This window comes from Bubalus kerabau, chromosome 10 (assembly GCF_029407905.1).
Source record: "Bubalus kerabau isolate K-KA32 ecotype Philippines breed swamp buffalo chromosome 10, PCC_UOA_SB_1v2, whole genome shotgun sequence".
In the NCBI taxonomy this organism is placed as follows: Eukaryota; Metazoa; Chordata; class Mammalia; order Artiodactyla; family Bovidae; genus Bubalus; species Bubalus kerabau.
In genome coordinates, this window is record NC_073633.1 from 77,005,630 (window position 1) to 77,032,859 (window position 27,230).

Here is a 27,230-nt window from a genome sequence, read left to right on the forward strand (position 1 = left end):
CTTTGTGACCCTATGGACTATAGCCCGCCAGGCTTCTCTGTCCATGGGATTATCCAGGCAAGAATACTGTAGTGGGTTGCCATGCCCTCCTCCAGGGGATCTTCCTGACCCAGGGATCACACCCATGTTTCCTGCATTGCAGGCAGATTCTTTACTGCTGAGCCACTTTGGGAAGCCCCTAGATATACACATACATACATATATACATACATATATAATGGAATATTACTCAGCTATATAAAAAAATGAAATAATGCCATTTGCAGCAACATGAATGGACCTAGAAATTGTCACACTGAGTGACATTCAGTCAGACAAACTAAGACAAATATCATATGATATAGCTTATATGAGAATCTAAAAAAGGGTACAAATTAACTTACCTACAAAATAGAAATAGAATTACAGATGAGGAAAACAAATATATGGTAATTACTGGGTGGAGGGGAGGGATAAACTGGGAGATTGGGACTGACATATAAACATTACCATACATAAAATGGATAACTAATAAGGATCTACTGTATAGACAACAAAGGGACTCTACTCAATACTCTGTAATGGCCTATAGAGGAAAAGAATCTTAAAAAGACAAGATATATGTATAACTGATTCACTTTGCTGTACACCTGAAACTAACACAAAATTGTAAATCAACTATACCCTAACAAAAATTAAAAGTTTATAGGAGGAGGAGAGTTCACCCCTTACTTCAAAACCAAGAAAATTGCCCAGAACGTGATTTTCTAGAAAAGTAAGATGTTGTATAGTATTTACCATGCAGATGCCTGTATATGTGGTGACTCCTGAACTCTGTTATTCGGGAAATACACCCCTTGCACAAAGATGCAGTGACAGCTCCCTTGCTGAAGTCCTTCTTCCCTTTAACCTGAACTAGCTGATTTTTTTTCAAAATACAGTTTTAGGAACTGCAGCAATAAGAACTTCTGGCAAGCAACTAGCTGAAAAAGCAACTGTATTGCATTCTACTCTTTAATTTTTATACTCACCAACTGAGAAGTGTAGATCCCCAAATTCAAGGCATTATTAGAATGATCATAATGTATAAAATTCCTGATTTCATTAATGAGACTGTTCAATAAAAGGTGACAAACTTCCTATGTGCTAAAATCTGAGCCTAAGCCACACAGTCTTTCTAAGAGCACTTCCTTCCCATCTTCCAGCTTAGATGGGGAAGGGCTCAAAACTACCCACAGCCTAACTTTCTGCCTCCCTGCTCCAGCCACATGATTCAACTTTGACCTCTACCCTCCTCAAACAAGTACCAGACTTGAAGTCTAAAGACTCTGTCATTTACTTACTGGTAATACAGGGGAATCACTTAACCCTTCTCAGCCTCAGAGGACCCAGCAGTGAAGTGGAGATAATAAAATAATACTGACCATGTCTATCTCAAATAGCTGAAGTGAGGACCAGATGCTAGAATTATGCCTATTTCTTGATGCCAGGTTTGACCCCAAGCAAGGAAGCCAGTATCAGGAAGTTCCTTACAATAATTAAGAGGTTTCTGTTTCAGAAAGCAGATGGCACATTAGAAGTTTCATTCTGCTGGTGCCCTGTGCCTATGTCCAGATGTCTGTCCCAAATCCTAATCCTTAGCCAGGTTCCCAAAGCTTTGTGGCCCAGACCTCCTGCCTTGAGCTGCATGCCCTGCTGTTGTTCAGTTTGCTTGCCTGTATCCTGATATCTGATCTTAGATTTTGTAGATGTGACCCTTTATCTGCTATCCTGTCTTAGTTTAGGGTTTCTTAATCTCAGCAATATTGACATTTTGGACTGGATAATTCTCCATTGTGAAGGGCCATCCTGTGTTAGTTTAAAATGGTTAGCAACATCCCCAGTTTCTACCCACTAGATTCCAAAGCTTCCCTGGGTCATGTCAATCAAAAATGTCTCCTAAGTCCATCAACAGATGAATGGATAAAGAAGATGTGGTACATATATACAATGCAATATTACTCAGCCATATAAAGGAATGAAATTGGGTCATTTGTAATGATGTGGATAAACCTAGAGTCTGTCATACAGAGTGAAGTAAGTTAGAAATAGAAAAACAAATCTCATATATTTATAACATACACATATATATATGGAATCTATAAAAATGGTACTGATGAACCTAATTTGCAGGGCAGTAATAAGAGACACAGAGAACAGACTCACAGACACAGCAAGGGAAGGAGAAGGTGGAACAAACTGAGAGAAGAGCATTGACATATATACATACCATGCGTAAAATAGATGGCTGGTGGGAGGCTGCTGTGTAGTACAGGGAGCTCAGCTGGGTGCTCTGTGATGGCCTGACGGGTGGCAGGAAGAGGGGTGGGAAGGAGGCTCAAGATGGAGGGGATATATGGTACGGCCGGTTCACTTTGCTGTGTGCCAGTGGCTGGCACAACATTGTGAAGCAATTATATTCCAATAAAAAAATGTCCCCAGACGTTGCCAAATGCTCCCTGAGGAGAACACTGCTCCCACATCTCCTGTTGAGGATGTTAGCTAATGCTCTTAAACTTGACCTCTGGCTCTCTGATATGTCACCCTTGCTTGCCAGCCCTAATACATTTTAGACAAACACTGCTCCTGTTCTCCTCCTAGCTTTCCCTACTATTAAAAACCTGGAGTATCCAAAAAGATGCTCTAACACAGAGAAAGTTGTTGTAAAATAATAATAGAATAGTTTAAAATGTGTTCTCTGATTTTTCAAAGTCTCACTGCCTGCTATGCAGCCCACAGTGTGAGAAAAATACAGCCATGGCACATCTGGGCTTCTGGCCTCCAAGGGCACAGCTCACCACAGCTCAGGCCAGCAGTCATCAAACCAGGAGTGCATACAAAGCACAAAAGGCCTTAAAACAATGTCATCATGTGCTCTTAAAAGTAAAGAGAATTTTGGAGTTTTACTGCCTCAGTGCCCCATCTCACCCTCAGTTCTACAGAAGATAAACCAGAGGTCTGCAGAGGCTAAATGGCATGCCCACTGTCATAAAGCTATTTAGCAATTGAATTCAGACCAGAAGCCTATAATCTCATCACATGCTACTCATTCCAGGCATGGTGGAACAGTTTGTGGTACCCATTTCCAATATCATGGTTCATACATTTCATTGTTTAGTACTGGATTTTCTCTTGGTATCTGTATGTTTTATACTATTAAACATATCATAGTACACTTACTGTATTTCCCCACCAGGCAGATTTAAAAAAAAAGTTGATAAAAAAGCACTAAACCATATATCAAGAGATCAGAAAAGCACCAAAAAGAAGAGAGAAGGAGAGTGGAAAATGAGAGAACACACATTTATGAGCACAAACTAAACACTTTTAACTAATTGTCTCAGTTGGTTCTCAACATGATCCTATGATGTACATTTGAATATTGACTCCACCACTGAACAACCAGTGACCTTTGGTAAGTTACTTAGGCTCTCTGTGCCTCAGCTTCCTCACCTGTAAAATGGGTATAATAATAGAACGTACCTCTCTATATAGTTGTGGGATTAAAAGATTAAATGTATATAAAATGTAGAGCACAGTGGCTGGCACATAGTCATCATTTCACAACTGTCAGCAATTTTTGTTCTGTCTTCTAGCAAGCTGTGTCTTTTTCACCTCCATGTTTCCGATCCCAGTCCAGCCATGTAACCATAATTCTGAGCTGCTCAATGGAAGCCCCTTCCAGACTTTGCAATGGCTAATGACTCCTGGAGACAAGTGACAAAGAAGACAAAGATCCAGGGATGGTCTCTCTATAGTGGCCCACACTTGCTCAAGAAATGCTTCTAAGCTAGAAATTCAAAACACAGAGATGAATAAAACGTAAGGCTTCCACATAAGCAGCGCACAGTTTTTTAGCTAACAAATGTTTACTGAGCTCCTGCTCTGTGCTAGGGTCCATGCCTGGCTCTGAGGATACCATGGAGGAAGGACAGGCCCCTGCTTTCACAGTGACTAGATTCTAAGGACAATAAACGAATAAGCAAAAACACAAAAGCAGCTAGCGATGAGTCCAAAGGAGAAAATAAAACGGACTTGACTGACAGGGAGGGTTGGGAAGTGGGGCGTGGTATTTACGGGGGGTGGTCAGGGAGGGCCCCTCTGAGGAAGTAGTGGTACAGCTAGTATACCTGGCTGATAAGAAGCACCTGGCCAAGCAAAAGTTTGGAGGCAATAAATGGGTTTACAGCCAACGAGAACATGTATGTGTGTGGTTCTTACTGCAGTTTTCTTCTTTGCATCACTTGAGTTCATTTTCTACTGGACTTGCCCTCCTGTTGGCTGCCATAGCAACCTAGGCAGACCATTTTATTTTGCCCACCAAGTCACTCATCGGCCCACACTTGGCTCACACTCAATCCTAGCAACTAGTCATGGAAACATTACTGAGAAAACAATAGACTCCATAACTCTTTACATCAGCTTCAAGGACTATTCAGCTGTAACTGAAAATAAATCAGGCAGCCTTGTCCCAGGAGAAATCCTTCGTCATTGCCCCTCCTTCACAAATAATAAGCTCGGCTTCTCAAACCAGCCTCTACCTTGCTTTCAACAAAAGGCTCTGATCAGCCAACCAAGTGACCCAGAACAGGCCTGTCTGATGCCACATGGGGTTCTTCTCTACCCCTCTGTACTCAAACTTCCTTGTACTTTCCCTCTGAATATATCTGCATTTCAGACAAGTCTTCTCATTTCAGATTTTTCTATAAGACATATTCCCAGAAGTTGCAGCCTATGTATGGTTTGCTTCCACTCATCTGTGATATATAATTCAAGTTCCCCCATACAAGCAAATGAACAGGAGACTTCCATGTTTAATGAGCCATGTAGGACCAAAATAAATTGCCATCCCACTTCCCTCCCAGGAAATGAGTTCAGGGAAGACTTGCTTACTTTTGCTTGCCTCACACTGGGATGTAGCTTGGCAAATACAATTTTACATCTTTAACAATTCAGAATCATTTCTCCTGACATGGGAATTCTTTCCATGCATCTCTGCCATCACTTCCTGAAGATCTTCAAATATTTGCCCCTGGTTTTTATTCTAAAAGGAAAGCTAGGGACTTCCCTGGAGGTCCAGTGATTAAGACTCCATGCTCCCAATGCAAGGGATGCAGGTTTGATCCCTGATCAGGGAGCTAAGATCTCACACACTTTGGGGCAAACGCCATCCTCCAAAAAACACCAGAAAACAGAAGCAACACTGTAAAAACTCAATAAAGACTTTAAAAATGGTCCACATAAAAATAAATAAATAAAGAAGAAAGTAAGAGTGAAAGTCGCTCAGTCGTGTCCCACTCTTTGTGATTCCATGGACTGTAGCTCACCAGGCTCCTCTGTCCATGGAATTCTCCAGGCCAGAATACCGGTGTGAGTAGCTGGAATTAAACATACGTGATCAAGTTTATCCAAAGATCTAATCATTTTTGCAATACTGAAGTACTGGGTTAAGTGTATCATGAGAAAAGAGAAAGAGACTGGCTGTAATACCTAAGCAGAAGGCAAGGGTTGTGTTCTGACTTTCCCTGAAGTGCTGTGCTGATTTCTTGTGCCCACCTTGTGGCAGGCACTGGACAAGAGCGCAGAGGGGAGATGATAATAGAGGCCTGAAAGAAGAGTTTGGTGAAGAAGAGCAGCTATTATGTGGCCTGGAAGGAAGGCTGCAGAACATCCATTTACATACCAGCAGCAGAGTAACTGCAAACTGCCTCAAAACCAGATGTCAGTGGTCTAATTATCTCCCAGTTTAGATCTCAGGCAACGACTTTCTACAGATGCAGCTACAGAAGGGTCCTCATCATAGAACACCTGGACAGCTGCTTGTTGCTACACCACAAGAGTAAAGGCACTGCTGCTTGCAACTGACAGGTGATTTTTCACCCCCATGGCCCAAAGGTAGATGGTTATAAAAATCTAACAGTGGGGGACAGCGAAGTATTATGATTTCAGTATGAAAATCTTGGCTCTAAAGAGACATAGAGTCACAAATCAGTTTTCTGAAGCACTGAACATCTATAAGTAATAAGGAAGCAAGATAGCATATAAAAGGTACGATACACAATCTTAGGTTAATGAAGTAAAGCTGGATGGTAAATGCCTTATGTCTGCTTACTCCACTTCTGCCAAATATTATATTTTTCAGCCTCTCTGCCTTTCACCATATCTCTGTTTGACCTCATAGCTCTGTATTGACACAGCCAGTTAATGATGAACTTCAGGATATTTGGTCTTTTTTTGGCCCTAAAATGAGCTTCTTATTTCCCATTCTTTCTACTCAAGAGGCTAGCAACCACATAGCAATCCCTCATTCAATCACTAATGAACATCTGAGTGCCTTGTAAAGACACAGTGCTGTTTGGGAGGGGTTCAAAAATAAATTAGATGTGTTCTCTTAGGGATCTTGTGATCTGGCAGAAGGAGAATAAAAATATACATGAGTAACTACAATACACAACAAAACACTCCATTTGGTAAAAGAGAAGAAACAAGATTTTTATGTGCTTGCAATTAAGGTGTGCATTTTTTTTAAAAAAAAGGAAAAGAAAACTATCTAATGAGATTAGAAAGAAAACTCTGAATGAGATTAGATAATGCTGATGTAACCGCAAAATCTCAGTGACTTAAAGCAACACTTCATGGCTACATTAAGATGGAACCATCAGGGAAAACTGAGTGAAGGGTACAAGGAAACGCTTGGTACTGTTCTTGTAACTTCCTATAAATCTATGAAAATGAAAGTGTTAGTTGCTCAGTCATGTCTGACTCTCTGCATAGCCCGCCAGGCTCCTCTGTCCATGGAATTCTCCAGGCAAGGCTTCTGGAGTGGGTAGCCATTCCCTTCTTCAGGGGGTCTTCCCGACTCAGGGATCAAACCCGGGTCTCCTACATTGTGGCAGATATCTGAGCCACGAGGGAAGCCCATAAATCTACAGTTACTGCAATATGAAAAAAACAAATACACAAACAGACATGTGAATGAGGGGGTACAGAACAATACATTTCTTTTCTTGCTCATGCTGCTCGTTTAGGCAGGTTGGCTGTACTCTGCAGTCTCACCCACCAACAGGCAGAGGGAGGCTCCAGCTCTGTGCCCCCAGGAAGCAGGATGAATAACCTGAATAACATGTGGTGAAGTACATCTTGGCTCTTAAAATTTCCACCCTGAAGAGGCACACAACACTTTTGTTTCATTGACCAAGCAAATCACACAGCCACATCTAGCTTCCAGGGGACAAGGATGTGCACAGAGGAAAACCAAAACTATTTGGCAAATAGCAAGATTGACTTCTGCCCCCAAGAACATAAACTGTATCATTGGGCACTGGTTTTTGAGGAGTTTTCTATGTCAGATAATCCCAGGTATTTTTGGCACATGCTCTAAGTGTGATTTTTCTTGTAACAACAGAGTAAATTCTAAAAGGAATTTAACTGGAACGCAGTCACCCAATCTGGTCAGCCACAGAATGAGCAAGTGTGAGGCCCTCTCTGCTGGTTCAGTTGTCTGCCTGTCAGAAGCACTCTGCTGTTACGATGCCTTCCTGAAGTCATTAGAGAGAATCTGGATCAATGTGGATGATGCAGGCTGGAAAGCAATTCTGGCTACATCAGATCTGAGTCTGAATTTTAAAGTGGCCCAAGATCTTTAATGCCAACATTAAAGATGATTTGTGCTGACTCTCTGGGTGTATACTGTAAGGAAATGATCAAACGGCAAGCAGCAAGGAGACCAACCCAATTCCTTTACCCCTGGAGTCTGCTCATGGAGCCAAGGAACTCAGGGAGTTCTCTGGCCCAGGCAGCACTAAGGTAAAATGCTGAGTGTGGCCCGCAGAGCCCAAAGGACAGTGACTATAGCTGGATGACAGAGGGGAGAGGGGGCAGCATCGTGGGAAAGAACCCAGGAGAGGGTGACAGGTACCCGAGGACAAACCTCAGCTCTGCCTGCTGGAGAGCCTGTGCCTCTGAGCAAATCAGTCACCCTTCTCCTGTCTCCTTTTCTGTGTCTTTAAGGTCAGAGGACTGCACCAGATCATCTCTGAGCACCTTCCTAATTCAGAGCCAGGTCACTGGTGTTTGAACAGCAGCTCTGTCCCTAACTAGCTGTGTGACCTCAGCAAGTGCTTAATCTCTCTATATATCAGTTTTCTGTAAAATAAAGATAGTAATGGCCTTAGCTCACAGCATGGTTGCAATGAACAAATGAGTTAACATATATATAAGGCCCTTAGAACAGGGGCTGCTATGTAGTAAGGGCTAAATAATTATTATCTGTTATTATTATTATTAATAATAAAAATGGAAGACATAGAAACAACCCTGAGAGCTCTCAGCTCTGTGTCCTGGACCAATTCAGACACACACACACACACACACACACACACACACAATACAAGTATATTTTAGATCAATTTCCCAATGAGTATCAGTTTAAAGCTAAAAGTAGGGTTATAAATCAAAAGAAAAAAATGTCAAATTTTGGCTACCCTCTTGATACTAGAAAAAATCCAATTTTCTTTCCCTACACTTGAAAGAAGAGCCACACTAACTCAACCTAACCAACACTCTGACTTATTCATCCCTGACCCGACAGAAGATGCCTCTCTAAGTCGAGGCTTTTTGAGGCCGTATTTTCCCCATGTTAACACTGATGATCCCTGTACACCCTGGTAAATCTGACTTAGCTAAAGATCACAGGTTTCTGAGATTCACAGTATATGCCAAGCACCTGAAGAGCAGAGATGGGAAAATTACAATCTGAAATTAGAGTTGTAAGGATCTGAAAAGTCATTATATTTATTCACAAATATAAATAATTAAATTTATATTTTCATAAAGATTTAAAAGCCTGATAGCTTATATAAAGATAATTATAGTTACTCTTCAATTTATTTATGAATAATTTTAGGTTTATTAATAATTTATGAATTATTTGCAAGTACCTCTAATAAGGTATACATGGCTTATTTATCTTTCTTCTCATTTTTTATCTGTGAATTCCTAGAGCCCATAACTGGTCATTGACTCCACTTCTTCACTTTTCCTCGCACTCCTCTTAGAGCACAGGGAGTCGAGAAAAGAACTACACAGAGCCAATGAGAACTGTGCTCTACAGAGATGACACACTAGGAAGAGTCCTTATAATCGAGGCACACAGAGCATTTCCGGAGAATATGACAAAGGGCCTCAGGAGAAGAATGAATGATAAGACGCATCTGGGTAACTGCCAAACTGAAGCCTGAACAAATATTTTCCAAGAAGCAGAATCTACAAACCTAGAGAAATGGATCATAACTCAGAGATTTAGCTGAAAATGAGACATTCATATCCACATAGATTAAATTGGAAATATGAGTCTAAGAGGGACAGAATTAAAAAATATAATAAATACTGACTATCTCATGGTGATTAACAAGTATTTAAATTGGTGCTATAAAAATTTAATTATAGGAATGCATTAAATAATAGTGAAAAGTTTAATGACATGATTTACACATTAGTTTTAGAGAACATGCATGCTGGTAAATAATATGGTAACTTCCATTTATTCAGTGCACAGACAATACGAAAGGTCATGCAGACATGTTTATCTCCAAAGCAAATGCTGGCTCTGAAACACTGCAAGATTCTTTTACACAATATTTCAGAATTTTCCTTTGTTTTAAAAATCATTTCATTAAGACAAACCAACTTGGAGGACAAACACTACCAAATTTCAAAACATTATTAATCTACAATAAATCAAGAGATTGCAGTATTAACTTAAAGATAGAAAAACAGGTCAATGGCATAGAATAGAGAACCCAGAAGCAGATTCTACACACATATGAACAGCTTATTTTCAATAAAAGCAGTTTAGCAGAGAAAGAGTCTTTCAACAAATATTGCCAGAAAGATTGGATATCCACGTGCATAAAAAAGGAAAGTCCTCTATCTATACTTTGCTGCTGCTGCTGCTAAGTCGCTTCAGTCATGTCCAACTCTGTGCAACCCCAAAGACAGCAGCCCATCAGGCTCCACCATCCCTGGGATTCTCCAGGCAAGAACACTGGAGTGGGTTGCCATTTCCTTCTCCACCATATACAAAAACTAACTCAAAATCAATCACAAACCTATAGATAAAACATGAAATTATAAAACTTCCAGAAGATAAAACAAAAGAAAACTTTTGTCACCTGGGGTTAAGCAAATATTTCTATATACAACAACAAGATCCAAAAAAGACATAACCCATAAAAGAGCAAACTGATAAATTAGAGTTGATAAAAATAAATACTTCTGCTCTTCAAAAAGACTGTTAATGAAAAAAATATAAAGCCACAGACTGAGAGAACCAAACCATATCTGATATAGGAACTGTGTGCAGAATATATAAAGTACACTTAATAACAAGGGGGGAAATCTAACAACAACTTGAGCAAAGCCCTGAGTACTTCACCAAAGAAGATATAAAGATGGCAAATGAGCACAGAAAAGATGTTCAATATCATGAGTCATTTGGAAAATTCATGTTAAAAGCACAATGAAATACCTGTTACAATGGCCAAAATTAAAAAGACTGACACCACCATGTGTTCGTGGGGACATGAAGGAACTGGAACTCTCACATATGTGTTGTGGGAATGCAAAATGGTGCAGTCACCTTGGAAAAACAAGTTTCTCAGTTTATCAGAAACTCAAAAACTGTACCTACTTTATGAGTCAGCCAGTCTACTCTAAGGTATTTACCCAAAAGAAATGAAAGCTTACATCCATATGATCTTCCCTGTAGCTTAAATGGCAAAGAATCTGCTCGCAATGCAGGAGACCCAAGTTCTATCCCTGGGTTGGGAAGATACTCCGGAGAAAGGAATGGCAATCTACTCCAGTATTCTTGCCTGGAGAATCCCATTGACAGAGGAGCCTGGCAGGCTACAGTCCATGGGGTCAAAAAGAGTGGGACACTACTGAGCAACTAACACTACTACTACTCCATCCATATGAAGACCTGTTCATAATGTTCACAGCAGCTTTATTTATAGCAGCCAAAAACTGGAAACATTCAAAAGGCTATCAAAAAGTAAATGAATAAACAAATTGTGCATCCATACATGGACTCAGCAGTAGAAAGGAATGAAATATTTATACAAACAATATGAATGAATTTTATAACTATTTTAAGTGAAAAAAGCTACCAAAAAAGTACATTCTGTAAAACTGCATTTATAGAAAGTTCTAGGAAATATGAAATAGCATACTAACAGAAAGCAGGTGTGGGAGTAGAAAGGATAGATTACAAAGAAGTCCCAGGAAACTTTTGGGTGTGGGAATGTTCATTACTTTGTTGGTACTGATGGTTATACAGGCTTATGAATATGTCAAACTCATTATACCTTTGGTCCCACCACTTCATGGCAAATAGATGGGGAAACAGTGGAAACAGTGGCTGACTTTATTTTGGGGGGCTCCAAAATCACTGCAGATGGTGATTGCAGCCATGAAATTAAAAGACACTTACTCCTTGGAAGGAAAGTTATGACCAACCTAGACAGCATATTCAAAAGCAGAGACATTACTTTGTCAACAAAGGTCCATCCAGTCAAGGCTATGGTTTTTCCAGTGGTCATGTATGGATGTGAAAGTTGGACTATAAAGAAAGCTGAGTGCAGAAAAATTGATGCTTTTGACTGTGGTGCTGGAGAAGTCTCTTGAGAGTCCCTTGGACTGCAAGGAGATCCAACCAGTCCATCCTAAAGGAAATCAGTCCTGGGTGTTCACTGGAAGGATTGATGGTAAAGCTGAAACTCCAATACTTTGGCCACCTGATGCGAAGAGCTGACTCATTTTTAAAGACCCTGATGTTGGGAAAGATTGAGGGCAGGAGGAGAAGGGGATGACAGAGGATGAGATGGTTAGATGGCATCACTGACTCAATGGACATGAGTTTGGGTAAATGCCGAGAGCTGGTGATGGACAGGGAGGTCTGACGTGCTGAATTAAATGGGGTCACAAAGAGTCAGTCACGACTGAGCGACTGAACGGAACTGATGTAGAGTTTATTATATTTCAATTATTCCTCAACACAACTATTTTTAAAAGAAAAAAATGTTATTATTTCATTCAATATTTATTGAGCATCTACTCTGTACCAGGCACAATTATAGGTATGAAAGTGAAAGTGAAAGTCGCTTAGTCGCGTCTGACTCTTGCAACCCCATGGACTATACAGTCCATGGAATTCTCCAGGCCAGAATACTGGAGTGGGAAGCCTTTCCCTTCTCCAGGGGATCTTCCCAACCCAAGGATCAAACCCAGGTCTCCCGCATTGCAGGCTGATTCTTTACCAACTGAGCTATTAGGGAAGCCCATTATAGTATAGGATACAATAGTAATAAGCCACAGTTGACCCCTGAGCAACACAGGTTTGAACTACCAGAGTCTACTTATAGATGGATTTTTTCAATAGTAAATACCACAGTACTAGATGGATCCGAGGTGGGCTGAATCCATTGCTAAGGAATAATGGACAGGGAGTAATCCAGGATTCAGAGGAACCCTTATAAATTATACGTGGATATATGACTGCTCAGAGGCTTGGCTCCCTTAATCTCTCACATTGTTTAATGGTTACCTGTAGACAAAAATCCCTTCTGTTGTCCTCTCTAAAAATATTATCTCCATTTTTATAAATAAAATTAGTTGCTCAAGGTCAGGAAAAAGTTTAGAAACTGCTAGAGTCAGGAGCAGGTCCTCCTCTAACATCTGCAGAGCCAGGGGCAAGAGTGCAAATAGAGGTTCACAGCACAGGTTTAACATATAAAAACAAGAGGTCCATCTGTACTCCCTCCTAGCCCCAAATCTCTCTCAGCCCCAAGAGCTAGAGTCTAAGGAGCAGCCCTTCCTGAGCCCCTTGCAAGCCTGAAGTGGAAGTCGCTCAGTCATGTCCGACTCTTTGCAACCCTATGGACTGTATAGTGCATGGAATTCTCCAGGCCAGAATACTGGAGTGTGTAGCCTTCCCCTTCTCCAGGGGATCTTCCCAACCCAGATATCGAACCCAGATCTCCCGCATTGCAGGTGGATTTTTTGCCAGCTGGGCCACAAGGGAAGCCCAACAATATTGGAGTGGGTAGCCTATCCCTTCTCCAGCAGATCTTCCCCACCCAGGAATCAAACCAGGGTCTCCTGCATTGCAGGTGGATTCTTTACCAACTGAGCTATCAGGGAAACCTGCAAGTCTGAAGGAAGGCAAGAAAATGTAGCAGCTAAGTAGAAGCCAGGCCTCTCTGAACCAGACCAGACTCACAGAATCAAGCTCCAAGCTGAGGCCTCACTTTCCAGACTCGGGATTTCCAGGTGCCTCCCAATGCTCAACTTCTGGGCAGAGCACAGGACAGGAATGAAGTTACCTGGGAAACCTGGAGGGCCTGAGGCAGGAAACAGCTGGGCCCAGACAGAAAAGTGTATGAACAAAGGGGTGGAGGGAGGAAAGTTAAATTCCTCATTGAGGAAAGACAAGGAGTCCAGGACATCCAGAGCAAAAGGGGTGTGTTGGGGAGAAGGAGGTGATACAATTGGAAAGGAGGGGGCAGAAGCTGGCTTGGAAGAGGATAAGGATTTGGACTTAGGTAAAGGTGGGCCACAGAAATAAGAAACCCGGGATGACACAACCATAGGAGAGCATTAGGCAAATTAACCCAAAATGTATACTAAATGGGAAAGAGAGAAGCAAAAAGTGAAGATATATAGAAATATATAGAACATACAGAAGAAGGAAAGTTGTCAAGTTCCTCTGAAAAACCGTCAGAAATACTTGAATAGAGATATACTCATTTCAATCAAAATTTTTCACTGATTTTTTTGTATGTGTAAGTGGTCCTTAATTTAGAATGGTTCAACTTATGATTTTTTGACCTAACACTGATGCAAAAGCATTATGCATTCAGTAGAAACTATACTTCAAAATGTTGAATTTTGACCTTTTCCCAGGCTAGTGATATGCAATCCTCTCTAGTGATGCTGGGCAGGACAGAGAGCTACAGCTCCCGGTCAGCAATACCACCACAAGCTTACCAACCAACATGCTTACAGCCATTCTGGATCCATACACAGGAAAAAAATCACATGTAGTAGTTTGGCCATCACAGACAGGTATGATTGAGGATATTGAGATCATTAAAGTACAGCTGTGCTTCTGACCTAGAAAATCTCCTATAAATCTATCTCTGCTTATCTCAAACATTGCTATTTCCTTCTCCAGTGGTCCAGTTTTGTTTATTTAGCCCTTTCCCCTGACTTTGCAGTGTAGTATACATTACCAAGGGCAAAGAGTCTGATAGGACTTAGTGACTAAACAGCAGTAGCACATATTATTAAAGCTTAATAAGAAAACAGCATCTGACAACATTAAAAAATTAAGAGAAGTCTATTTTTTACTGGCAAAATCTTCCAGATTTCTCATTGAAATTCCACATTATGAATCAAAAAGAAAGACTGAAAATGATCAATAGAATTAGATGATCAAGTGAATTAATTTGAATAGATAATACTTTGTGTTTTTTTGCTTTCGATCATTTTTTTCTTGTTCCTAACAAATACAAGCAGATGTAACTAGGTTTATACTAAATATCACCAATCTATGTATTTACTACTACAAAAATACTTTCATTATAGGAACCCTGTTCTTCCTCTAAGAATGTTTAAAACACATATTAGTTTCTCTTTAGCTCCAGCTCATAAAATACATTATGAGTTCCTTTCACTCTTGCTGTAATTATTGCTATTTCAAAGTAAAGCCAGCTTACTTTTTATAACCTGTCAAAAAACCAAGAGAACTACACAGAGTTGATAATCTTCCTCCCTCCACCTAAATCCAACTCTCCTAAGGAAAACAGATTAACTGGCAGTTATCCTTTGGCACTTTCTAAAACATTGTTTTACTTTGGTCTTACAGGTGTGAAAAAAAAAAGCAAACAGTCAGACCGTTAGCAAAATGTATTGTGGTTTTCCAAAGTATTAATCTACATACTTACTTATATGAGCTTCCCTTGAGGCTCAGCTGGTAAAGAATCCACCTGCAATGTGGGAGACCTGGGTTCAATCCCCGGGTTGAGAAGATCCCCTGGAGAAGAGAAAGGCTACACACTCCAGTATTCTGGCCTGGAGAATTTCATGGACTGTACAGTCCATAGGCTCACAAAGAGTCGAAGACGACTGAGCAACTTTCACTTTCACATACTTGTAAGAAAATTAGTGGAAATATATCCAAAGTGACTCAACCTTTATAATTCTGACACATAAATTAAGGTGAAAAAGTTTAACAAATTCAGTTTAACCTATAGGGAAAACTCAGCTTTTTTTCTAATACATTGTTGTTTGGTTGCTAACTCTTTGTGACCCCATGGACTGCAGCATGCCAGGCTTCCCTGTCCTTCACTATGTCCTGGAGTTTGCCATGTCCATTGATTCAGTGATGCTATCTAACCATCTCATCCTCTGCTACCCTCTTCTCCTTTTGCCCTCAATCTTTCACGGTATTAGGGTCTTTACCAATGAGTTCTTCGCATCAGGTGGCCAAAACATTGGAGCTTCAGCTTCAGCATCAGTCCTTCCAATGAATATTCAGGGCCAATTTACTTTGGCATTGACTGGTTTGATCTTGCAGCCCAAGGGACTCTCTATTTTAGGCAATGCATTTCCTTTGTAGAATTTTCATTTCTACAAAGAATAATTGAGAATCTGTTTTTTTTGTTAAACACACAGAAAAAACGAATTGGCTTTTTCCTGCCTTGTAAACTTAACCTTTCCTTTCTGTTCTAAAATTATCTGAATTCCTAGTATTCTGTAATTATTCTTTCTTTCCATCTTTTTTTTTCTCTCTCTCAAACTATTCAAGACAGTTATCCAGAATCATTTCCAAACTCTTCCACTTTTAGACTTTGGAACCTTCTGCCTGCATTGCACCTCATTTGATATGGTTGCTCCTTCTGATTTCACTTTAAGATGGATCCATCCTCATCACCAGGAGACTTGGACCCCAGTAGACCTTTATTGACAGCAATATTGAATGTTGCTGAGCTCACCTAACCACTGACTACATTTTTCCATCATTAAAATAATAACTGCATTTACTGACTTCAGGAAGTTGTGAGGTTTACATGAAATAGAGTCCAGAAGAGCTGTAAAATGCACTCTCTCCTCTCCACTTTCAATTTACTTACTTTTTAATACTCATCAAGCTATACACTTAAAGTGAGTGCATTTTATATGTAAATTATATCTTGATACATCTCAGCTGGAAAAAAAAAAAACCCACAGTGAGATTCCATCACACATTCACTAGAATGTCTGAAATTAAAGAATCTGACGATAACAAGCAGTGCTGAGGATGTGGAATAACTGAAACTTTCATGTATTGGTAGTAGGTGTGCAAATGATACATGTATCTTGGAAAACTGTTAGGAATTTCTAATAAAACTTAAACAGAGGCATATAGGCCTGGTAGGATGCACTCCTAGGTAAATACTCAGGAGAAATGTTTCCATAGATCCAGAAAATGATGTTTCAAGAATGTTCACAGCAGCTTTATTCATAATAGCCAAAAAATAATGGGAGAACCCAAAAGACCATGGACAAGTGAGTGGTAAAAAAATGTAACACATTCATATTGTAGGCTATTGCACAATGATACAAAAAAATAACTCTCCACACAGAAAATAACATGGATGAATCTCAAAAGCATCTTCAGTTCAGTTCAGTCGCTCAGTCGTGTCCGACTCTTTGCGACCCCATGAATCACAGCACGCCAGGCCTCCCTGTCCATCACCAACTCCCGGAGTTCACTGAGACTCACGTCCATTGAGTCAGTGATGCCATCCAGCCATCTCATCCTCGTCATCCCCTTCTCCTCCTGCCCCCAATCCCTCGCAGCATCAGAGTCTTTTCCAATGAATCAACTCTTCACATGAGGTGGCCAAAGTACTGGAGTTTCAGCTTTAGCATCATTCCTTCCAAAGAAATCCCAGGGCTGATCTCCTTCAGAATGGACTGGTTGGATCTCCTTGCAGTCCAAGGGACTCTCAAGAGTCTTCTCTAACACCACAGTTCAAAAGCATCAATTCTTCGGCGCTCAGCCTTCTTCACAGTCCAACACTCACAACCATACCTGACCACTGGGAAAACCATAGCCTTGACTAGACAAACCTTTGTTGGCAAAGTAATGTCTCTGCTTTTGAATATGCTATCTAGTTGGTCATAACTTTTGTAAAAAAGGCCAACAGAGAATTATTCCCTTAATAAATATTCAAAGACAGGCAAAACTATTCTGTGGTAATAGAAACCAGAATAATGGTTGCCTCTGAGAATGGGGGGATTGACTGAGGAAAGTGGCATGAAAGAGCCTTCCTGAATGATGGAAATATTCTTTCTTGATTTGGGTGATAGTTACATGGATATGCATACACCAAACTGTACAAATAACATCTGTTTGCTTTTCTATATGTAAATCACATCTCTATATGTAAATCAAATCTTTTTGAAAGATTAAATGGTATCAAGTTAAATCACAGAATCAGTCTGACTCATGAATGATGTTTCATAAACTATAGCTATTATTGTTATTCTAACTTAAATACCTGTTAATAATATCTGCTAAGCAAGTGTAACTGTATACCTTTTAAAAGAGAAGCTAAAACAAATTGAAAAAAGAAAGGAAATTTTGACTGCAACTTCCCGGTAGCTCTGACAGTAAAGAATCTGCCTGCAATGCAGGAGACCTGGGTTTGATCCCTGGGTCAGGAAGATACTTGGAGAAGAGCATGGCAATCCACTCCAGTGTTCTTGCCTGGAGAATTCCATGGACAGAGGAGCCCAGAGGGGTTCAGTCCACAGGGCTGCTAAGAGTCAGACACGACTGAGCAACTAACACTTTAACTTCACTAAAGTAAGACAACAGAAATAATACAAAACTTGTAGAATCTATGCCCTATGAATGGCCAGATAAACCTCATAAAATGTTTATATATTAGATGGCCATTGGAGTTTTGCTACCAGTGTCATTTATTCTCAAAGTCTTCAATTTGAAAAGTAACAATTAGAGAATAGTGCTTTTTTGTAAATATTTTAAAGGCACTAGGAGAAAAAAAAGAGAGATTTATTTTAAGAAAATAAATGGGTTAAGATTTAGGTCGAAATCCCAAAACGATTTGTGTTTGTCCTTAATTTGCTCCATGAAAAAAGCTGCTCTGAGAATCCCAGCATCCTCCTGGGACACCCGTGCTCCCTGCCTCTGCAAGAACACAGACTGGTTCAGCAATGGAGGAGAGAGTCCCGTCTGGGCAGAAGAACAAGGAAAGATTGTGGGTGTTCTCACAGGTACAATTACACAGATCTCATAAATACAGTTTACAAGATGGAAAGGGAATAAAAACAAGATTGTAATAGTGCTCTTACTGAAAAAAAGTGAAAGTGTTAGTCACTCAGTCATGTCTGACTCTGCGACTCCATGGGCTGTAGCCCACCGGGCTCCTCTGTCCATGGAATTCTCCAGGCAAGAATACTACAGTGGGCTGCCATGCCCTTCTCCAGGGGATCTTCCTGGCTCAGGGACTGATCCTGGGTCTCCTGCATTGCAGGCAAATTCTTTACTGTCTGAGCCACAAAAGAGTTTGTGATTATTATGTAGAAAAATATGCTTTAAAGCAGAAAAATACAAAAGTAAAATAAGCAAGGTGAAGAAGCACATGACACTTTCTCAACAGGGAAGAACTAAATGGAGAGCCTGGAAGTTTTAGGGCTTAGACTTCTTTTGCTTCCAGATGTCTCCCAGTAATCTCCCCAGGGCTTCACCAAAGAAATCCAGCCATTCGTTCATGTATTCAATCTTTCATTCAATATACATGTTTTGAAAACTCTTATATGCCAAGTATTGTTCTAGTCCATGGAGATATAACAGTGAGGTTTCAGGGAACATTAAGTTTCCAAACATGAAAAATAAACCAGATACTTGTAAGTGAGTTGTTATCCCCAGGTTTCTGAACACAGAGCTGCTGATACAATCCTCGCTTACCTCAAGTCTGTCAGAAAACATTGGGAGTACGTAAATGTCAAAACCTCTATTCTTGAGGAAAGAATAACCCTGTTTGCATTTGAGAATGTGGAATGAGAAAGAAGTTGTCAAGCTGCAGTGGGAAGAGAGGATGGGGAACTCGTGATTTTTCAACTAGAGCAGTCAATTCCAGCTAATGTAAAGGAGGAAATCCTTACACAGGGCCATCATCTACCTCCTGCTCAGTTTATGTTGTGACATGGAGGAGCCTGAGCAACCCTTCTAGTATGCAATGCTTTGATTCACAATCTTTTTGAATAATACACAGCATATTCAGCATTGTGAGTCACCATGTTCACACTTCATATTTCTATTATCAAAACTGGAGACATATATTGGGCCCAAAGTTGAACCCCAGAAATTTTACCAACCATGACTTTATTTCACATCCCAGTTGTAGCTGATTTTAAAAACACCATGGTAAGGTCTTTTTTCTTTTTGGCCATATGGCACCTGAGATCTTAGTTCCCCAACCAGGGATCAAACCCATGACACCTGCATTAGAACCACAGAGTCTTAACTACTAGACCACCAGGGAAATCCTGCAGGTTTTGAAATATTCCATGATCATGGTTCAGTCATGTCCTTGGTCAGCTCAGATGGACAACATAAGGTACTTGGAGTAAAAGCTCACCTGAGAAATTATAGTAGTTGACACTGATTAAATGCTTACAGCATGCCAGGCTCTTCTAAATGCTTTTATATATAACAATTCACTGAAACCTCACAACACTATAAGCCATGTTTTACTGATTTATAGATGAGGAAACTGAGACTCCCTGGGTCAATCAACTTGTCCAACAATTAGAAAATGGCAGACCAGGATTCAAACTTGGGCAAAGCTACTCCAGACACTGTGCTCTCAGACTGGCATAATGTCTGGCATATGCTCCCTACCTGGCAGACCATAATCAGACTGCTGATTCTGATAGAGACTGGGCAGCATCTGAAGGACGTGTCCAAAGATCACCCATGTGCTACTTTCTTACCAATGCACTGTGATGCTGTAAAACCTCTCAAAGGTTATTCTGATCATGAATCAGTAACATGTGAGCCAACCCAAGCAACCAATAACAGGTTATAGAAAAACTACTTTCTCTTGCTCAAAAAGTAATCAGTCCTCCTAGAATAGTCAAATTTATGGAGACAGAAAGTAAAATGGTGGTTGCCAGGGACTGGGAATAGGGAGCTAGTGTTTAATGCATGCAGTGAGCTCTGCGGAGAGATGGTAGTCATGGCTGCACAGCAGTGTGATGTGCTTAATACCACTGAGCTGTACACTTAAAAATGGCTAAGATGGTAAATACTATGTGCGTTTTATCACAATTGGAAATAATATTTTTTAAAAGATGATAACAGGGGGAAATTAAATAATGAATCCTCTTCTGATGTTTTAATAAATTATCAAATGGGTTAAGATATAATCAAGGCATTTTCTTTTTGCATCTTATTAGAGGCTGTCAAACTTTAATTTGTTCTCTAATTAAGACTTAGCAGTTTCAGTTACTTTTTATGGATGCTAGATAATGAGATTATGAGAAAGAACTGTGAGTCCAGTTACATTCAATCAGTAAAACTAGTCAATGTTTCTCCACATCTTAAAGCCCTAATAAAGTAAAATCTATAACCAAAGTGAAATGTAATCACCTTAAACATGAACTTGACATTGTAGATTCCCTGCATCAATTAGAAATCAAAAATTCTAAGTGTTCATACTTTGCAGTTTTATAGTGTTTATAAAACCACTTGCTTTGTGATTCCTAATGTGATACCTTAATTGATATATGATTTTAATATTAATATATTACATTTACAATGGAGTGCTATTATCTTTGAAAGTGTTTTACATTGATTTTCTCTTCCTGTATCCACATTTCACTTAACAGTATCACCATGCACCAACATGTCCAAGCCAGAAACAGAAATTATTCTCCAAGTCATATCTGTACTTCAAATAAAGTCTCTCCATCCCAACCCCTCTTGCTCTCCACTGCCAGTTTCTGCCTCACCATGTCTCATCAGACTGCTGTGGAAGCCTCTCAATTCACCTCCCACCCCTCACCTGCTCCCGTTTCAACCTTCCACATTGCCCGAGTGCTTTCGCAACACCAAGCTAAGAGAGATCCTACCTCACTGAAAAAAACTCAAATGACTCTCTACTGTCAAGAGAAAAAAATCTACAGTTCTTAGTATGCCATCCAATAGCTTCAAGCTTCTCAGAGTCCAGTCCTACCCTCCATTCCATTCTCCCTTCCCTTCACGAGGAGGGTCTAGGCACACCTTGAACCACTTGTCATTAACCCATCATGACAGCTTTACAATTCTATTCTTTTGTACTCCTTGGACCTCCTCCCTGGGGGTTCTTCCCCCCACCACCCCCCCGCCCCACACAGTTTTCCAGCTCATGACATCCTTCAAGATCCAGAAAAAAAGAAGCTAGTTCAGGCAGCTGCTATGGACAATTCTAAAGAGGACATAAGGGAGGAGAAAAAAACATCTTTTAAATTCCAGCATCATACATACCTCCACTATAGTAGATTAGGAACAGTAGCTGGAACTATAAACATACCATTAACAAAGGCTATACATTAAAAAATCTGACCTTGGACAAGTGCAAAAAAAGAAAAAATCCACAGAACTCTGTAGTAACAGCCCTGGGGTGGGTGACAATGGGCCAGACTGGGACATAACAGAAGCTCAGTGATACTGCATAATAAGGATGATGCAAAGAAAGAACCAGCACCAGGACTGTGACATTTCCCCTAACCTTCCAGGTTCACTGGTGCTTTTGTGAGGAAGGAGAAATGAAATGATCTAAAGCATAAATTCTGGCCCAAATTTGCTTCTCTTCCTTCCCACTTTTCACCTACAGCAGACATCACTCACCAGTCCCAGCAGTCTTTATCACAGCATTCCTCTCATCTCAGCACCCATATGGATGAGTCATTGCATGCACACACACACACGTCAACACAAACTCACGTACACCCACACGTATAACACTCATCTGCTACCTTGCTTCTGAGGTTCTCAGTACTCACCCCAGAGCACCTACCCAGACACCTTTCTACCTACTAGTTCTCAAATATTTCCAACTAAGTAAGCACAACAGACAAAGAAGAGCAATTGTGCATGCCAAGGGTCTGCCGATAAAGCCTAGGTATATGATGCAGGAAGTGTATTTAAAGTCTCAATTTTGAAAATGGCATGTAAATTTATTCCTCAATGCATCCATTTATTTTTTAATAAAAAAACAAACAAACAAACAACAAAAAAAAACAGTGTTTTAAAAGGCTTACTACTGGAGAAAATTGATTTTGTCTAGTCTGGCTCTAAGTGCCCTTGACCCTTAGCCAAGTGTCTGCATACCTGCTTGAGATGCAAAGTCTGTCCAATTCTGAGGGCCATATGCACTCTCAGAGAAGCAGCCACTTTGCACAGACTGATTTTGCTTATGAGTCAGGAATCATCCAGAGGTTTAAAGACAAATGCTAATAAAACAAACAGCTCTGCATCCCTTCATCATTGTTCTAGAAATCTAGAATCTGAGAGGCAAAAGAAAAACCCTACACACAAAAGATTCCTCTTTGAAAAAGCAAGAAGGGAGAAACATAGTTTTAAGCCGAGTTGTTCTCTCTGAATAGTCTTCCCCATGCCTCATCTTGCTAATTTCTTATCTTTTAAATCTCAGTTCCAGAACCACTTCCACTAAAAATCTTCTTTTAACCTTCCCTTCTGTTAAGATGCCTGGCATAGCAACATGTACGTCCTTCTACCATATTTCACAATAAAATATAATTGATGCTTTATTTAGCTCTTTCATTAGACTACAAGTTTCTTGAAGAAAGAGGTTTTTTAATGCTCTACCCACAGCACTTAGCATAATACCTGGCGTGTGAGTGTATAATAATGAATAATTAGCTCCTATCTCTTTGCTGTTGTCCCTCATGAGCACTATGGTATAAAATATTTTTGCCAGCAATAGTAGTTTACAGAACATAATGATTAATCAGTGTTTCTATTTTATTAACTAATGATATTTTACCTGAGCATGCCATAAAAATAATAAGCCAAAAGTATTTTTGTGTTAAATTTACTTGCTAATTTAGACTGTTAGAGTTTTGGTTTGCTTATAGGGGCTCATACAAATTTTAGCTAAAGGTCTAGATCCCCAGTATTCAAAATATAGGTGTCCTAACAACGTCTTTCATAGGACTTAGTACATAACACTCACCTGACTTTATTGTAAAACCATGGAATCCTGAGACAAAAGGAATAAAAAGATTATTGGAAGTAGCGTAGTTCAACATTTCACTCATTGAAAATAAGCCTACTTTTAAACATCTCTGATAAGTGATTATGCAGTCTCTTCTTGAAACCTCAGGGATGGAAAAAACCCTACTTCATGCTACACTCCCTTTGAATTCTAACTCCTGAACCCCAGACTTTTCCTGCCATATAAGAGACAGAAACACACACATGCAGGGTCGAGTAGAGATGGAGGAAGCTGGCACAGATTATCCAGCCCAGCAGTCAGGAAGTGGGCTCAGTGCCTGAACTCATTTACAAATCCCATATGAAGACTTTTAGCCAGGCCATCTTCGCCAGGGGCTCCTGAAATAAATTTTTCACCAGGCCCAAACCTGCTTTTAAGTTCCATTTCACTGGAGCCTCTTTCATCTCTAGTAACTGCTCAGACGTTAAGAGACTAGAGTTGAATTGGAAAGACTGTAATGTCTTGCTCTCCACAAACTAATAAAAAATTAATCCACCACTATTATTCTTAGTACTAATAGCAAATGAAGACCCAGCTTGTAATGGTCTGCCCCTCCATGTATCATCCCCTTCTTGGGGGCAGAGCTGCCAGGTGAGTTGCCAGGTGCTAAGGAGGAGCTGTTAATGGCAATTGTGTCAAACTAATCTCAGGGCAAACTGCTGCATTTTATTATGTAAATTCTCAGGATAACTGGACACCTTATCAAGGACATCCATCCAATTAATTTTTTAATGTCAACAGAATTCATTTATCATTGGATAGTTTTAATCATAACTGTCAAGAATTGTTTTTATTTTTTAATTTAGCACCCTAGAGTTTTTAAGAGAAATTAAAAATGCTATGATGCTGCTGCTGCTAAGTCGCTTCAGTCGTGTCCGACTCTGTGCGACCCCATAGACGGCAGCCCACCAGGCTTCCCGTCCCTGGGATTCTCCAGGCAAGAACACTGGAGTGGGTTGCCATTTCCTTCTCCAATGCATGAAAGTGAAAAGTAAAAGTGTAGTCGGTCAGTCGTGTCCGACTCTTAGCGACCCCATGGACTGCAGCCTACCAGGCTCCTCCGTCCATGGGATTTTGTAGGCAAAAGAACTGGAGTGGGGTGCCATTGCCTTGACATATGACAATTTTTTTGCTGATTATTCTTATAACTCATAGAGATAGGAGCATGAATTTATACTGTAATTGATTTAATATTACTCACATGAATCTTTTTATACCCAAAAGATTCATATCCTACTTCTAATGTCTAAGAATAGTCATTGATTCTGTGAACTCTGAAAGCTTATAGAAAATGTGCTATGATCCCAATACAGTACTATGATCTCAAGCCCATTTTATGTAATCAAAGGAAAAAATAAACCATCAATGAAATTCGGACATTGATGTACTTGACCCTTTGCTAGGGATGATAGCATGGGGGGATGGTGGAAAAGTTTATAAATAATCTCTTTCATCTAAGGGAAAGCCCTGAGCTAAATTCTTCTCCATTTAGATAAAGTTAATGTGAATCCTTTGGAAAACCCCCAGACAGAGAAAGGAACATTTGGCCCACAGGCCTGACTCAGGCCACTGCCTGATTTCATCCAGCCTGGGGTGAGAAAGCTCTGGGCAGCCCCGTACAGAACACCTTGAGAACAACTCCTACCCCAGAGCCACAGAGGCCTGCCAGGGTCACCCCAGTTAAACAACTCACTGGAGGTTTAAGAAACTAAGTAATCTTACAAATGCAAATTACAATTTCAAATGGAAGTAAAGCCAAGAACCTGGTCTCACTCCAGACTCCAGATTTTAGGAAAGCTTTTCTTACCCACTTCTCTTTTCCTTTTTTACAAATCCATTCCTTTATATAGAGATAGAGATAGAAATAGAAATACAGACATATTTTTTGCTTCCTCCAAGGGGCTTCCTCCCTCTATGTATTTCTTTGTTCCTTACCTCTCTCCCTTTCCATGTCTTCTCAACACCTCTCCCCTTTGTCTATTTGTGTCCATTCCAGGGGTCAAGCTTCCTTCCTCCATCACCATCCCTCCTCAGACCCCAATGCCCCCTTTCTTCTCCACCTCCATCTCTCCTCCTGTCTCTTCAGTTTATCCAGCTGAGACTCCTATTATTTTCTTCTCTCCCTGCAGATAGAGCTGAATTCCATGTCCTGGCTTTGCTGTCTTGTAAAACAGTGTTTTTTTCCTTATGCTATCTTTCAAAGGCAGAAAGGAAATTTGGTACAGTAGACAGAGCACGAGACTTGGGAGCCAGAGATGCAGCTTTGGCCTTGGTCAGAATCCAATTTATAAAAAGAGGATCACTCCATAAAGAACATCAGTGTTTCATCCATTCTTAAGTACTTAAGGGAGGTTGCTGATTATTATGCAAATAAATAAAATTGATAGGAAATTAATACCAATAATAAGAACCACAAACATTTATACAGTCACTACTGTATGTCAAGAACTACAAGCATTAGCTTATTGAATCCTCAAACCACCATATGAAATTGGCACTAAGAGTTGTCCAGAGAGGGTGAGATTTTTTAAAAAGAGAGAGAAAGTGAGATCAGGAATAAATGTTTTCTCTTGCAAACATTGTTTTATTATTGTTTTTACAATTTTAAAACAAGGCTATAGAGTTGACTCTTCCCACTTAACTAAGAAAATCAACTAAATTAGGTCCCATTTTACTTATATTTTTTCCTTGAAAGACAGAGACCTTCATAGAAAAAGAAGGTCTAGGCTCTTATAATCAACTGATATACCAACCCTGCCTTTTATGAACTAAAAATTATGTTTTAAAGATTCATAATAATGTGATTATACAGTGCAGCATGTCAACTTAAATCCAATATCCAAAAGATATCTTCACATGAACCATCACAGTGCAAGCATAGTTAATTAAGTGTTAAGTGATACAGTTAAAGGTTGACCTTGATGCCCCCCATCCAGCTGGATAGAGGAGCTTTTTTAACAGATTGACAAAAATTCCTTTCAGGAACCAATGTTCTTGAGAGTTATTACAATGGTTAGATAACTGCTGAGCACAGAGAAGATGACTACACTTTAAAAAAAAAAAAAAAAGTCACACAGATGGCCTTGACAGGCCACTGGTAATCGTCCCTACTCAATGTATGTTTACTTTCAGGATAGGTACATTACCTCTCTTTAAAGAAAATCATTTTTAAACTGCTCTACACTATTCATAGAAATGAAACCTATTCTTACTTCTGAGACTTCTGATATGCAAACATACAAATTATAAACAGGAACTGCTTGGCCTTTAAAATGTTATACAACTTCCAGGAAACAATACTAGGTGTTTATCCTTTCTCATATTTATGGTAAAAAAGAAAAGAGGAACACATCTCTTAAGGCCATGGATTCAATTTTTAAAAAAATAAACACTCAAATTCAATGCTGATAATGTAAACCTGCTGGGTTGCAATTTACCTTGTATTATCTACAATAAAAGGTTTGCCAAACAAATTAATAGTGTGATCCATAGTAGTATCTCCAAAATTTCTACATATGATGATGTTAGGGGCTACAGGCTGGCTGGAGCAGAAGTCAGGTGACAGTACTTTGAAGCTCCATTTGTACAGGGAGCACCTTGTTTTTACTTTGATGATGTGTTCATTTGTAAATAACAAAAGTAGTAGTTTTTTTAAAATACATATTTTATATCAAGTTGAGAAAGTGTTGTTTGTTTGTTTATTTAGATGGCTGATGGAGATTATCAGAGAGAGAATCAACACCTTTCTCTACCCCAACCCCAGGATCTCCTATAATCAGTAAAGCTGGTTCTAAAAACTTTAGTAATGACTAAAGTATACACAGATGTGCACCATGTACATAGAAACAGTGAATA